Source organism: Camellia sinensis, chromosome 2, assembly GCF_055761805.1.
Source record: "Camellia sinensis isolate YWXY chromosome 2, ASM5576180v1, whole genome shotgun sequence".
NCBI classification, from domain to species: domain Eukaryota; kingdom Viridiplantae; phylum Streptophyta; class Magnoliopsida; order Ericales; family Theaceae; genus Camellia; species Camellia sinensis.
The window spans coordinates 79,576,698-79,590,000 of NC_138962.1; positions in this window are offsets into that span (position 1 = coordinate 79,576,698).

Consider the following 13,303-nt stretch of genomic DNA (forward strand, 5'->3'; position numbering starts at 1 on the left):
GAGAGCATCTTGTTTAGGTTCATGTTGGCCATGCCTTAACTGATTTTTATGCTTAATATGTCATAATATAGCTCTGTTTTTACTTGGTTTAGACACACCATACTTGCTTAGCATACTTGTCTTGTAATGCCATCTTTAGGTCTTAACATGCTTTAGGTTTTGATCCTTATTCTAGCATGATTTTGGCCAAGTTTTGTGAAGCTTTTGTGTTTGTTTTAGCATGCTTAAGTTCTGTTCTTGGTTGTTTTGGTCGACCATAGCATGCGTAGTATAGCCACCTTGCATTTTGGCTTGTTAGCCTTAGGTGTGTGAGTGTGTAGCATGCATTACTTGCACTATTTCAATGGTTTGGAACCACTTACCATGTTATTTTAGTCCTTATAACATGCTTGCATACTTGCATTTGATACTCCTTTTTGCATTAAAAGGTTGTAGCCTCATGCTCCATGAATGTGCTTCTTTGTATGCTTGCATATTTAAGCCACTTAGATGCCATCTAGGTGTTCCCTTAGCATTGTCTAGGTCTGCCTTGAACCTGTTTTAAGTCCTCTTGGCCTTGTGAGGCTTGGTTGACTTAGCTGTGGTTTAAGTCTCCTTGACTTGCCTCAAATACTTGGACTAATTGCATGCCATGTTTGTCTTGTTTAAATTGGTTTGGCACCATCATTAACATGATTTCCAGAGTTTACATTGCATGCTAATTGCCCATGTTTAGGCTCTTTTAAGTGTGCTTAAAGGTTGCTTGTTTGATGCTTAAGTGTTGGCCCATCAACATGTACATGTGTGTGTGTGTAGGCCCTCATTTCCATAGCATTGGCCACTGTTTTAGGCTTGTTTGAGGGCTGCCTAAATTAGTTTAAGTCCACCCCTTTGCATGTTGTTGCATGCTCACCTTGTGTGTTGTTGCATACTAGTGTGTTGTTGCATGATTGAATGAAGTCACATGCTTGCTTGCATGCTTGAACATCCATATTGTGTCTTGCATACTTGTAGGTTGCATTGCTTCATGCCTTACATGCTTCTTTACTTAGGTTGTGTGCCTAACCTACATTATACATTGCATTTCCATGATTGCATGCTAGCTCACATGCCTAGGTTGCATCACATTGGCATGCATGCTCAACCTCTTGAATTGATTGTGATGGAGGTTGAGCCCCATTGTTTGTTTATGTGCATTTCACTCCACATTGAAAATGCACAACTTGGTTCCTTGGGCCATCACGCATTGAAATACGCGATTGGTGGTTCGAGAATCGAGAACCATGTCCCTTTGAGTCATAAACATGATAAGGGGTGTGGTGGTGCACACATCTGCTTGAAATGCATTGCCATGCCTTGTTTTTCCCTCTGTTGCTGTCAAAACAGGTTATGCAGGAAGATTTGGCCGGCCGACTGAATGGAGTGCCGATCGACCAAATATATTTGGCCGAGAGCTCAACCAATGGTCGATGACCCTCCGGACATGGTCGGTGGTGTTTCTACTTAGTCGGTGGTGCTCCACAAGGTTCATAGAGTGTTCCTTGAGAATTGTGCAATTTTCAGAGGAGCAGAGCAGGAAAAACAGAGGCAAACTGGTGCATGGCAGTGGACTTCCGAGCGGAGCCGAGCGCGCATGCATTCGGCCCTCTTCCCGAGGCTGTTTGCTGCTTAAATTAGCTTAGTTAATTTGCTTAACCAGTTAATTTGTCTGTAATAATTAATTAGCTTGTAGGTTAGTTAATTGTATTATTCTTTCGGTCCCTCCGAGTGAGGGTAATTGTGTAATAAGTGTGTATGGGTGTGTGCATGTCTTCCAACCCCACGTCTTTCTTCCCTTTTATTTACTAGCTTTCGATGGTTAGTCTAGGGCATGTTTCAATTAGCATACAGTATGATAGCATGTTTGCATCCATTCATTCGTTTTGCATGCACCGGGCTCGGCGCATCATTCTAACTGCATTTGTATTTCAATTCCAAATTGGATACGTGTTAGTTGTAGCATTTCACATGTCATTGAAGATTAGCCGAGCCCATCTTAGTTGCATTTTGCATGTGTTGCATTAGCCATCTTAACATAAACTAGGATCATGCATATGATTACTAACTAGTTTCTGTTTTGGCTCGGAGTACTCGGTAAGTTCTTATGCTTTAGCATCCTTGCATGCGTGTGAATGTCAACATGACAGCATGCTTACCATGTGGCTAGATGCTTATGTGATATAAACTGCTTGAATGCCTGTGGGTGAAGGTTGGATTATTTGAGTTGGAACAACTCGTTGAAATCCGTGCTTTAGCCTACTTGGGAGTAGCCAATTTCAAACTATTTTTCAAACAAACGGATATGCAATGCTTCGTTCCAAATTAGGCGATCTAGTCTATATTTTTGTGTTGTACGCATCACATAGTAATTCTAGCTAATTAACTAGAATAAGAACACATAACGTTTTCAAAATCAGATATCATGGTTAGTAGAGGCCGATCTTCGAATCGGACGAGAGGGGGTGCTCATAGCTGACCTTCCCCAATCATACCCAAGTTCCCGAGCCGAGACAACTTTGGTGATGACGGACACGTGGCCTTTGGCACCAAGTCAGGGTTTCCTAAATTTCCCAAAATATTTAGGTGGCGACTCTGTATCTGGCAAAGTAGTCCATGTTTGGCACTTCTTTTCTAAAAATCTGTTTTTCTCAAAACGATTTGTTGGATTTGGACTCTTTGGTTCAGATTAAGAATCGTGACAATTCGAGAGTCTGAACTATAGTGAGCCCAATATGAACGGAACGGGACTCATCCTCCTGGGGCGTTCGGGGACGTCTACATTGGGTAAGTTGAAAAACTAAAATGGAGGACCTATTATTTTGTAAAGATTTGTATGGGCCTATTGAGGGTGATAGTGTCAAACCCGATGGTATGAAAGACGATGAATGGAAGATGCTTAATTGAAAAGCCGTTGGTGTTATCCATCAATGGATTGATGACAGTGTGTTTCATCATGTTGCTACTGAAACTTCAGCACATGTTTTATGAAAAAAATTAGAAGGCCTATATGACAGGAAATCAGCCACAGATAAAGCTTTTATGTTTCGTAAGTTGGTTAATTTAAAATATAAAGAGGGCAACTTCATTCCGGAATATTTGAATGAAATAAAGAGTATTGTTAACCAACCTGCTTCTATGAAAATTATTTTTGATGATAAGTTGCAGGCTTTGATGCTACTTAGTTCTCTGCTTGAAAGTTTGAAGACTTTGGTTGTGATGGTTAGTAATTTGGCGCCCGATCGAGTTGTCACAATGAACCAAGTCACTAGTAACTTGTTGAATGAAGAAACTAGAAGAAAATTAGTGGGATCCTCTCATTCGAAAGCATTTGTTGTGAGAGGCCGAAGCAAAACAAAGGAGAGGAGTAAGACTTCTCATGGTCGTGATCAAAATCGTGACAAATCAAGAGGTGGTTCTTTTTTAAAGAAAGACATTAAGTGCCAATATTGCCATGAGAAAAGGGCAAATGAAGCGGGAATGCCGAAAGCTCAAGAATAAGGAGAAAATGTATGACAAAAGTGTGGATAAGAAGCACGAAGATACAACGGCGGTTACTACCGATGATCTCATGGTCATTTGTGAAAATGATTGTATCAATTTTGTGGGCCAAAAGAGCAATTGGGTGATTGATTTCGGTGCTTCTTTTCATGTGACTTCTCGAGTTGATTTCTTCACTACCTACACCAAAGGAGATTATGATTGTGTTCGAATGGGTAATGAAGGTTTGTCCAAGATTATTGGCATGAGTGATGTCTGCTTGGAAACAAATTTGGGCTGCAAGTTGTTGTTTAAAGATGTGAGGCATGTTTCCGACATTTGCCTCAATTTGATCTTTACCGAGGAAGCTATATGATGAAGGCTTCAACAACAAATTTGGTGATGGAATATGGAAGCTCATAAAGGGTTTTTTGGTGGTGGCTAAGTGCAAGAAGACTCGTGCACTTTATTCGATGCAAGGAAAAATTTGTAAAGGTGTTGTCAATGCACTTGAAGATGATACTTCTACCGAATTGTGGCATAAACGACTTGGCCATATGAGTGAAAAAAGGTTACAAGTTTTGTTTAAGAAAAAGCTTCTACCCGGTTTGAAAGGTACACATCTTAAAACTTGTGTTCATTATTTGGCAGGTAAACAATATAGAGTTTCTTTTCATAAAAATGTTGCTTCTAGAGAAGTAAATGTTTTAGAGTTGATTCATTCGGATGTTTGTGGTCCTTTAAAAGTTAGAACACATAGTGGTGCACTTTATTTTGTTACTTTTATTGATGATTATTCAAGGAAAGTTTGGGCTTTTATACTAAAAACTAAAGATCAAGTTCTAGATGCATTTAAGCATTTTCAAGCCATGGTTGAAAGAGAAACAAGGAAAAAATTGAAGTGCATTCGAACAGACAATGGTGGTGAATATATTGGGCCATTTGATGAGTATTGTCGTAGCCAAGGTATTCGGTACCAAAAGATAGTTAAAAAGATTCCTCAACAAAATGGCATTATTGAGAGAATGAATCACACCATTGTGGAAAGAATAAGGTGTTTTCTTTCACATACTATATTGCCAAGATCCTTTTGGGGTGAGGCAATGAGGACAGCGGTTGACGTGATCAATTTGTCTCATTCCTATCCTTTGAATGGCGATGTTCCTGAAAGAGTTTGGACCGGCAAAGATGTGTCTTATGAGCACTTGAGAGTGCTTGGTTGTCGAGCCTTTGTTTACATTCCAAGGGATGAAAGGTCCAAGCTTGATAGTAAGTCAAGACAATGTATTTTTCTTAGCTATAGGCGTAATGAATTTGGTTATAGATTGTAGGATCCGGTCGACAAGAAAGTCATTCGAAGCCGTGATGTTGTGTTTCTTGAAGACCAAACAATTGAAGACTTTGGCAAAGGTGATTAACCGGAGCCAAAATCTAGTGATTTCATTGACATTGATCCATTTCCTTCGTCTTCGGTAGATAATGAAAATAGAAGAAATGTGAAGCCACGTCTTGAAGATGTAGATGATGATGCTACTCCAAATGAAGTTGAGCCCGGAGTTGAGGAAGAGCATCCAACTCAAGAACCACCATCACAACTTGAGTTAAGAAAATCTACAAGGGACCGGCAACCTTTGAGAAAGTATCCTCCCAATGAATTTGTATTGATTTCTGATCAAAGGGAGCTTGAGAGCTACCAAGAAGCAATTGAGCATGCAAAGAAAGATGATTGGAAAAAGGCTATGGAATAGGAGATGAATTCCTTGCTTGAAAATCCCACTTATGATATAGTGAAGTTGCCTAAGGAGAGGAAAATTCTGAAGAATAAGTGGGTTTTCAAATTGAAGAATGATGGCAAGAATTTGAGGTACAAGGCACGTCTTGTTGTGAAAGGCTTTGGGCAAAAGAAAGGTATTAACTTTTGCTAGGTCCTTTAGTTTTTTCAATCCCACGAACAAACATCATTTATCGAGTTCTAAGTTTCTTTGTAATTTTGTCTTGCTCGCTCGAGCGAAGGAGTTCTAGCTCGAGTGAGGTTGTTGTGCTCCCAAAAGTTTTCTAAGTCAACAAAAATACTGGGAAGAAATTTTGTGCACTCTAGCGAAGGCACTTAAGAAATTCACGCGTAATTGGTTCATTGCTCGAGTGAGAGATCCTTTGCTTGAGCGACCTTTGCAGTCCTTGTTTTCTATAAAAGCTGCGGTAAGTCTATTTTTAGGGTTAATGCTTCTAGATCTGTCTTGAGGGTTCTAGGGTTTTCTTCTGGGGCTATTTTTCTAGTATTCTTTGATGATTGGTTGAGGGTTATACTCATGGTTTGACAAGAATACATCAAAGAGTTGTTTGATTATTCAATTTTAGGAGTGTTCTTCTTCGGTGGAATCTGAAGATTCAAGTGTGAAGTATTCAAAGGAGTTTGATGTTGTTCGCAGTCGTTGATTCGACAATGGATGTTGTGGATTCAACATCAATCTGATCAATTCCGAGACGAAGGTTGCGGTGAAAGTTATACAGATTGTTGAAGACAAATTGACAAAGTTTTGGGTAATTTGTTTGGTAAATTTGTATTCTTTTTTTTTTTTCATAGTGGATTGATTAGTGGCGTTTCACCCGTGATTTTTTTAATTATAATTGGATTTGCTCCAATTGTGGTTTTTCTACATAAAAATCGTTTGTGTCGATTTATTGATTTTGAAGCAACAACGTAAATCACTTTCGTATGTGCTAGATGATTTAGGTTGTTCGTTTTAATTGTTTGGATATTGTTGCAATTAAATCTGATCCAAATCACGAATCACTTAGATTTTTTAATTGATGAGATTTTCTCGCTAGTTGTGAAAATGTTTTCTATTCGGGTTGTACTTGGCATGGCTGCAAGTATGACCCTTGAAGTTGAGTAATTTGATGTGAAGACCGCATTTCTTCATGGTGACCTTGAAGAAGAAATTTAAATGGAGCAATCGAAAGGTTTTGTAGAGAAAGAGAAAGAGAAATTTGTTTGCAAATTGAAGAAAAGTTTGTATGGCCTCAAGCAAGCCCGCGACAATGGTACAAAAAATTTAACTCTTCCATGATGAATAGTGGTTTTTCTAACCACTTCAGATCATTGTGTGTTCGTGAAAAATTTTTCTAATGGCAAATTTATTATTCTTTTGCTTTATGTTGATGACATGTTAATTGTGGGTCAAGATTATACTATGATTAACAGGTTGAAATTAGAGTTGAGCAAGTCTTTTGCTATGAAATTTTGGGGTCGGCAAAGCAAATACTTGGTATACAAATTGTTCGTGATCGCAAAAAGAGGCTGATTTGGTTGTCTCAAGAAAGCTACATTGAGAAGGTTCTTGAGAGATTCAACATGGATAAAGCAAAGCCGGTTGGTTGTCCACTTGTGGGTCACTTCAAGCGTAGTTTGAATCAATGTCCTACAAGTGAGAAAGACAAGGAAAAGATGCTAAAAATTCCTTATGCTTCAGCAGTTGGTTCTTTGATGTACACTATGGTTTGTACAAGGTCGGATATTGCTCACGCCATTGGTGTGGTGAGTCGGTTTCTCTCTAATCCGGGTAAAGAACGTTGGGTAGCAGTAAAATGGATTCTAAGGTATCTTCGAGGGACTACGAAGGTGTGTTTGTGTTTTGGGGATGGTAAACCGATGCTTGATGGGTTCACAGATTCTGACATGGCCGGTGATGTTGATTCTAGGAAATCTACTTGGGGGTATGTGATAACATTTGCAAGGGGAGCTATGGCGTGGAAATCTAAATTACAAAAATGTATTGCTCTCTCAACTACCGAAACTAAATTTATTGTGATTACAGAAGCTTGCAAAGAAAAGTTATGGTTAAAGAAATTTTTGCAAGAGTTGGGTTTCAAGCAAGAAAGGTATGTGCTTTATTGTGATAGTCAAAGTGCTATTCATTTGAGTAAAAATTCTACTTTTCATTTAATATCAAAACACATTGATGTGAGATACGATTGGATTCGTGATGTGTTAGATTCGAAATTGTTACAACTCGAAAAGGTTCACACAGATAATAATATTTCAGATATGATTGATAAAGTGTCGAACTTTGGCGGGTATGATTGATGCCTCCACCTAAGTCGGTAGGGGGAGAATTGTTAGGTATACCTCTTTATTAGAGTATGGGACTCAATTGGTTTATTAAAAGAATTTAATTTGGTTTGGTGTTAATTATAATATATTTTTAATATATTATACCCAACTTTTAGAGGCCCAATGGATTTTTAATATTCAGTTTAGTAACAGCTAAGGTTTTGATAAAAGCCCAAGAATCAACAATATATATATTGTTTTTGTTCTTCCAATGTACAACAACTTTTCGATATACAGATGTTATTCGATGGGTTTTGGTTTATGAGGAGGCTATAATTATTCTTCATCATCAGTGATTGCTATGGGATTTTCAGTTAGTGTTTTGGTCTACGTTGTTGCTTGATTCGTTGATGTTGTCGCTGCTTTGATTCAAAGCTGATTTGGGTTTATTATTTTGGGTCTTTTACAACTCTGTTTCGAAGATTTTTGTTCGTCTATTTGGTGAGGTTTTTTCTCTTGATTATTTGGAATTCGCCTAAGGATGGTTTTGTGAGACCATTCATGTCTCATTTGTAATCGTTAGGAAATCTTTAATTGATAGTGGAATCGGATTTCGATCTGTGGACGTACCTCATATTGAGAGAACCACATAAAATTCTTATGTCGTTATTGATTTAATTTTTTCACATTAGTTTTTATTCCCGTTGATTGATTTACTTGTGGGAAATCATCTATTTTCCCTAACACCACTTACCATCACCACTAGCCTCTACCATCCATTCCCTACCTTCGCTTGTTGTTCCCAACAACCATGATGATGACCCCCTATCCTAGCCGCCATTATAGACCCCCGTCGCAACTATCATTAAGGGGCTAGTAGGAAGTGGTGGTAGTTGTAATGGCGGTTGGATTAAGGTAACAACTAGAAAATTAGAAAACATAAAGGTGTTTTTGTATTATTTGAGAATTAACAGTGTGAATTGAGAAAAAAAAATAAAATTTCAAATTAGTCATGGTGTGAACTTAGAATATGGTGTGCATAGAGAATTGATGGTTTGCAAATAGAAAATTCTTTTTATTTCTTTACATTTTTTATATTTTTATTATAGTCAATGCAGGAAAATTAGTTTTTACTGACGTTTTAAAACGTTGCTAAAGCTATAAAAAACATTGGCAAAATATCTATTGGCGTTTTAAAATTACATTGAGGATGTGGCCGTCGCTATAGCTTAGTGACGTTTTATAAATGATGTACAAGTTCTTTTGCGGCGTTTTTTTAAAGGCCAACATACTAGCTGCCCCAACCCACAAATGACATCATACTAACTTATAGTGGCCTTTTCATTAAACGTTGTTAAAAGTTTTTTTTTTCCAAAAAAAAAAAAATCTAAACCTAATCAGGATTTTTTTTCAAATAAATTTACAATAAAACAACAAAATCTAATCAAAATATGAATTCCTTCCTAAAAAAAAAAGAAAAAAAAATTCAAATTACACAATTCACAATAACTCAAACATTTGATCACCTTTAACATTCAAAATAAATTGGAACCAATTAAGCCATAAATATTGTCAGAAAAATACAAATTTGACCAATGGAAATTTATGACATAACAAAAAATTAAAAATACTTACACACATGAGCAGATCCTGACACACTACATGATATTAGTTCACTTTCTGCCATGGCTGCTAAGGTGGTACTCTAAATGCCTGCACTTAAAACAAAATAAGACATGTATGAGAATTGGACAAGTTGTTTGGATATAATAAAAACATTATTAGACAATATCAAAAGCAATAATACACATTAACAAATTACTCAAAAGTAATTATAAGTAATTAATTGCAACAAACTAACGAGGGCAATGTTATGAAACAAACATGACATTGACAGAAACAACACTAGCAGCCATCATGAAGAAACCAAAAATAAAATAAAATTTAAAATGCACTATGATAATTGAGAGTAAGAGATAAATCCAGTATGTATTTATTGTAGAAAAAAAGTTCTGACACATACCAAATGTAACTCCAACTACTATTTGCATAGTTCTTACAATGCAACCATAAGTAATCATACTCATACATATACTTCAAACATTAGCATGAAGAATCCCACCCCACAATATGGGTTTAACCAATTCCAATTCACAAATCATTTGGACATTCATATATGGACTTTCTTTCTTATTAACTCTATATTTGGCCTTTTTGAAACTAAATATATGTTTCATCAAGACCTTTTTCTCTCCCCTATTTTTTTTTCCTTCTTTCTTCTCCCTCCTATTTTCTACGTTTTCATCTCTATATTCTCTCTTCTCCTTGTTCAACAATAGACCTTTTATCTCTCAAACTTCATAGATATAATATTATTCATTCATAAATGGTGGATGAATTGCACTTTCTATGAATGAGATTGAGGATTTGCTTTTAAATTCCTAAATTTCATATCTTTTCGGTGGAGGGCCTGTTTTCAATTTAATCAATCTTTGTCACAACAAGCAATCCAAAACAGGAAAAGCAGATCCACAAGCATATAATTAAGGAAATCAACAAAAATATGCTATGTAATACAATGTTTATATTTACAATTAAACTTTATTTTCACTTAACAAGAAGCATAATAAGAATAAGCAAACAAAATTTCAGGATAAGTGAATTACTGGATATTGAGAAGAGTAGTTGGTTGGAGTTCCAAAAAAAAAAAAAAATGGAATACTATCAGTCATGTTCAACTGAAATCGGGAAGAATTTTGAACCAACCTTTGCTGAGGGAAACATTGTTTCACCACCTTACAAAGAAAATTATCCACGATTGATGACTTACAAAGAAAAGTCTACTTGAATCAAGTATTTATTATCAGCATATAGTTTTATCTTTAGGTAAGAAGGTCCACATTGTGATCTTCTCCTCTATACCAAAAACAATAGGATCTTACATTCAAATAACATTAAAAAAAAATGAAGAGAGAGAGAGAGAGAGAGAGAGAGAGAGAGAGATGCCTCCAAAAAATCTATCTAGTATTCGATTTAACAAATCTAATGCTTTTAAAGAGTTGCACTAAACTTTTAGACCTTATAGCAACTCGAATATGTGTCAAAGCTAAATTTGGCATTATACCACCAATTGAAAAAAAAAAAAAAAAAAAAAAAAAAAAACCCACCACAATAGGGTGCCAAATTTTGGCATTGTACCACCAAGTATAGCACAAGACCCAAAAGACAATTCTATAATATCTCACCTTGGTATCCAATATTAATCAGAATGCTGATTCTTACGAAAGAAAGCCAGAACACCTAAACTTCACCAATATCCCCATTTCACCTCTTCCAAAACCTGGTGTAGTTCATAGGCATTATGTGATGCATCAGAATTTTGATAAAACAAATGTCAAACATGAATTCTTGAGGTGTTGCAAAACAACGAGAAATATAGAACATATAAAAAGTAAAGATTCTTAATAAATTATAAGCTGGAAAAAACATAGGTATATATACACAAAAGTCATCGACACTTGTACAAACAAGACTCCAACTTAGACTATTCATTAAAAAATCCTCCTGTGGCAATCCAATCTTTTGTTCTAACTATCATCACAGAGAACAACATTTAATATAACAAGAAAACAAACAAAACTTCATAAAGCATGAGTGCTCTCTCCAACACTAGAACATGCACAGTACTCTTCTAAGATCCCAAGAAAAGAAAATGAAAATCGAAGAAAGAAAATAAATCTAGTGTCATGGTAAACTCATTGGAGGGTCGAGAAAATCATTTGTAAATTTATTCCAGCACCCATAGCTTGAGTCATATTGTTATTATGATCTAAAATTTAAGAAAAATACCAATTAAATTGCAGCATATACAAATTAACTTACTAAGAAGCATACATTTTGGCAGCTGGGTGAACCTATTTCAGTCACTTATTTTTACCCTTACTCATTTGTGTTGTATAAAAAATGAAAAAACCAAATCATTAAAAGTGACAAAACCACCAACTGTAGTAAAAGTAGGAAACCCCAATAGAGATGTAAATTAACAATCATGAAAATCTTAATTATTGCAATGCAAGCAACCATAATAATAGAGAACATAGGCTCATTGGAATAAACAAGTATGAAGTGAAGATGTGACTCAATTTGTTCCAATGCCAGCACGCTATAGTAATCATCGGTCATGAAGATTAAGTTCAAGCAACAAAAGTCTCAAATAAGTTCCAACTGAGATACTTAAAAGCAACACTGAAATACAAAAAAAAAAAAACAAAAACAAAAACAAAGACACCTCAATGGTGTGGCAAATTTTGGCATTGTACCACCAAGTATAGCACAATGCCAAATTTTGGCAGCTTTGAAGAACATGAATGGCAAAAAAAATACAATAAATTTATATAAATAGAACAAAAATCTAGATAAAAACACTGTAAAGAGAACACAAATAAAAGCAAAGTGGAAGTCAAAATCTTTACCTGTTTTGTCCCAAACTACATGATCAATAAATGGGCCAATCTCAACAGTTCAACCCATTCCCTCTCATCACTAGTCCAATATCTAGATCTGACAATGTGTGATCAATAAGAGTTTTTAAATTGGAAATAAAAAAATAAAAACTTATTTCTTTAAATCTAGATCAAGCTTAACAAAAAGTGGTACAACAAATTTGATTAACTAAGCTTTTGCTAAATCAAGTGTAGGAAGAAGTGTGAGCCCACATTTTATTTATCTTAACAATGAAATCTAGAGCACAAGGCAAGCATGCACACAAGAACATAGTTTATTAATTGATGACATATGTTCTTCAGAGTCAGGAATTAATTCTTTGGAACAAAAACATAGTTGATATAATAAATGCCAAATAATAACATTCAAGGGTAGATTGTCAATAATTTATTACACCTTTTCAATGAATATAGCATGAATTAATAACCAAAAGAAAAAAAAAAGTAACATAACATAGCAGCAGACCTCATCAAGGATGTCATTCATATACACAAAAGCTCAGATTCCCTCAAAAATCAACAATCAAAAGCCTAAGCAGGAACAAGGCTATATCCAAAAAAAATTCCCAAAGATTCTTCAGATCTCAAACGAATAAAAACTCTTAAATCTGAAACATGTATTTTTGATGAAAATCTCATATCTAAATGATATTGTTTCGAATGAAAATTTTTAATGAGGAAAGACTATATATTTTCAAATGAGAAAATTCAAATCTCAAACAAATATTTTTGAATGAGAACCTTCAAATCTTAAACATATATTTTTGAATGAGAAATCTCAGATCTGAAACATATGTTTTTGAATAAGAAATTTCAAATCTTAAACATATTTTTGAATGAGAAATCTTAGATCTGAAATATAGGTTATTAAAAAAGAAATTTCGATGACATGAAGACATTGGTGCTTCAAACTTCAAATCTTACCTTCTTGGGGGGAAAAAAGAGATGATCCAGTCTCAATAACTATAGCTAGGTCTAGATGTAGCAGTATAGACGACATTTCCTTCAGGGAATAAGAAGAACCCCCCAAAACACAACAATCTAGGGCGTCTCCTTTACCGTTCGAACTCAGATCTCACAACAATTAGAGAGAATTTGTCGCTTGAAATCACAAGGGGCAAGTCATGCAAGAGGAGAGTTTATCTAAATCCTGGGAGAAGAATTGACAGAAGGAAATGCTTGAGAGAGAGAGAGAGAGAGAGAGAGAGAGAGAGAGAGAGAGAGAGAGTACGAAACTGAGATTATAGGGTGG